This window comes from Fukomys damarensis, unplaced genomic scaffold (assembly GCF_012274545.1).
Source record: "Fukomys damarensis isolate Sample0158 unplaced genomic scaffold, DMR_v1.0_HiC HiC_scaffold_29, whole genome shotgun sequence".
NCBI classification, from domain to species: domain Eukaryota; kingdom Metazoa; phylum Chordata; class Mammalia; order Rodentia; family Bathyergidae; genus Fukomys; species Fukomys damarensis.
In genome coordinates, this window is record NW_022900941.1 from 2,162,433 (window position 1) to 2,165,929 (window position 3,497).

The 3,497-nt window shown below is 41.0% G+C and overlaps 1 protein-coding gene across 6 annotated transcripts in view; it reads left to right on the forward strand.

The window, feature by feature from the left end:
* The window catches only part of Sap130 (Sin3A associated protein 130), an 80,472-nt gene that overhangs the window by 46,578 nt on the left and 30,397 nt on the right, over positions 1-3,497 (forward strand). The gene's annotated exons all lie outside the window — the stretch shown is intronic.

Genomic DNA, 3,497 nt, shown 5'->3' on the forward strand with positions numbered 1-3,497 from the left:
AAAAAAAAAAAAAAAAAAAAAAAAAGGCATCATAACAACAGTTAATGCATGGCTTTTCTTTATTCATAATGTAATTCCAAAAGTAATGTTACTTTAGAAGACTGATCAGACAATATAAAAATACAATATGAAAAGGTGGATGTGGGTAGTGTATGCCTCTGCACCCATTTATTACTGAGGCCGAAGTGGGATCATTTGAGCCCAGGACTTTGAGACCAGTCTAGCAATATAATAGGGACTGATTTCCAAAGTAATAAAACATTTTTGGGCTGAGGATGTAGCTCAGTGGTAAAACACTTGCCTGTCGTGCATAAAACCCTGGATTTGATCTCTAGAACCAAGAAAAAATATAAAATACAATTTTTAAAAATAAAGAGCTGGGGCTGGGGATTTAGCTCAGTGGTTCTGGGGCCTGCCTTGCAAGCACAGGGATCCAGGTTCGATTCCCAATACCATAAAAAAAATAGATAAAAAGCTATATCAGTCAGTGCTCACTAGAAAAATATTTAATGTGAGATATATGAATTGGGGGGCATCAGTACAGGGGTCGAACTCAGGACCTGTGCTTGCCAGGCAGGTGCAGTGCCACCGAGGTAAATCCCCGGCCCTGGATGAATTTATTAGGTAGGGTTACAGTGGCCGCCCGCAGAGCCAGATGCGGAAGAGTGCTAAAGGGCTGTCTGCCAGTGCAGATCCAGAGGGTCCAGTCAGAATTCAGAAGCCTAAAGCTCAGTATAGCGTCTCTGCGAGTCCATGTCAGGAAGATGTAGGGTCTGTCCCGGAGGCTGACGAGTCTGCGCTGGAACCCAGTCCAGGGCGAAGGTGAAGACAAGATCCTCCAAGGAAACAAGCTAACCTGCCTTCTTTCCTGTTCTGCTCCACTCCGGTGACTCTCCTACCCGGGAGGGTCTTCTCTTCAGTGAGTCCTTAGAGCCGCCCAGATCTATGCTGAGCACCCCCACTGAGATCAGTTGGGTGTTTCTTACTCAGACTGACACGGGAGTTAAGGGTCACCAGTGATACATATTCTGAATATATTCAAAATCATTGTTTTGTTTTCTACCCACCTTGTCGGTCCCACCCCTAGAATGATACTGATTGGTGAGATTTTAATGAGTATCTTTGCACATCTTTTTCTATATACACGTTAGATAGACTGATTGTCGTCTTCTTTTGTTTTTTCAATGGGCCTCACAGTGTTGCCCAGGCTAGCCTTGAACTACTAGGCTCAAGCAGTCCTACCTGAGACTCCTGAATAGCTTAGATTACGGTGTTCACCGCTGCACCTGTAATTTAATAAATTCTTTAAAAAGGAACCTTGCCAATTAAGTTAAATCCTATATTTCTACTCAATAGTAAATCTGTTTCTTCATAAAACTTTGTTTAGGGAGAAATGTTATGAATGCCGTGTTTGTGCCAGGGAAGAGATTCATCAGTTTAGAATCTGGGGAAATACTGCAGCGACTAAGAGGGTACAAAGTCTCCATTACTCTCTATAGAGTGAGAGAAACAAGGAATATACAAGGCAGAGAAATAGTGTGAAGAGAATAAAAGGTAAAGGTAGTAATCCCAGCACTCAGGAAGATCACTGTGAGTTCCAGGCCAGCCTGGGTTACGTGATGAGTTCAAGATCAGCCTAAACTACGTCGTGTGACTTTGTCTCGTAAAGCGGACGTGCGGGACAAAGTGGTGGTGTACAGAGAAGCTTCTCTGGGCAGAGACTGAAAGAGCATAAAGAATATGCCATATGTTCCTAAAAGAATGTATCTGTCAGGCAGAGGAAAGGGCAGGGACCACTTCACAGTGAAGTTCAAACTCTGAGAACTGACCACAGACATGGGCATAATACTTCAAGTGGCTCTGTAGTTCGTTTTTTTAATCTTCTCCAATTTTTACCCTTTAGCAATAATTTTAATTGACTCTGTGGCTTTCTCTGTTCTTGTTTCTTTCTCTACCTTCCAGAGTACATCTTTCACTTGTGTTTCCACTTCTATAGATTTCTTTCTGTCTTGCACCTTGCCTCTTTTCAAACTTTACTTGCTCATTTCCTCCAGGGCCTCTTTGTGGGACAAGGGACAGTTACCTGATCATGATCTAATGTAGGGGTACTGTCTTAATTACTTTCCTCTCCTTACTGAGACAAAATACCCAACACTGAAAGTTAAAGGGGAGAGGGTTTATTTAGCTCACAGTTTGTAGAGGTTCATGGCAAACCGAATGTAGCAAAGCAACAAGGTACCTGAATAGCATCTTCCAGCCCCTTTTATTTTATCCAGACAGTTTAGAGCACTAGCACTCAACACTCTTAATCCCAGTACCCTTGAGCCTATCATTGTACCATGAATCAATCCCAGTGTCACACTAGATCCAGCCACCTCCGAAAAAGCCCCACCTCATTCACATGAGGCTTTGGGGGGACATGTAGACACAAGCCATAGCAGGTACGTACACATTGTTGCTTTGTATATTAGTGCAAGAAATAAAAATAACCATGCAAGCTGACTGCATATGACCTTACCAGTGGGAAAGATTACAATGATTGACCTTTACAAATTTCTGTATTTTACCATTTGCTGTAATGTGTAAGGAAATGAAAAAATAATGAAACCAGTATTTACTTACTACAGTGTAATTTAGAATTTTAGAAAAACAAGAATGGTTGGGACAATGCTTGCCTTCTCACAGTATAACCTGATCCAGAGCAACAATTCCAAGCCTTCTAAGCCTTGATATTGAGTTGTCATACTCATTTCCGAACTTCGATCCATTTCTAGCCTTTTATCCTTTGCGTTTTCACTGTTGTGAAGTATTTTCAGTTCTTTACTAAGAGTTTTGTTAGCTTCACCTCCAGGGACTTCATCTTTTACATCAAAACTTCTTGTCTTAAAGCTGGGGATTTAGCTCATTGATGCACCCACCTGCCTTGCAAGCACAAAGACCCAACTTCAGTCCCTGGTACCAAAAAACAAAACAAGAAAAAACTGCTTGTCTTAACAGCTGCCTGGACTCAGTGCAGATTTCACAAAAGCATCTTTGTACAAGCAGCTTTAGCAGTTAATTTAAGACAAATTAGTTCATACTAACTTGAAATCAGCCTTCACTCACAGTAGAAAGGTATCTCTTTACTTTCCTTGCAGCAGTGTCAACTAACTTACCTTAAATGATTGTAATTTTTAAAAATTGCTCTCTCCCAAGTATTTCTTTTTTTTTTTTTGGTACTGGGGATGGAACCCTGCACTTACGAGGCAGGCAGCAGAACCACTGACCTAAATCCCCGGCCCTAACTTAATTTCTGTTCCTAGTGCAATTTCACCTGAAAGGTGTTACTAAAACTACTTTCCATTCTTTTTTATAATCTCTGAACTGTGCCAGTATGGCCTGTGCCATTGTGTGTATAAGCCTAGGTCAGGTCTCATCCTTCTTCTTGCTGTACCATTTTTTAATCTGTGTTTTTTGTTTTTTTGTTGTGTTTTTTTTTTTTTTTTTTTTTTTCTGGG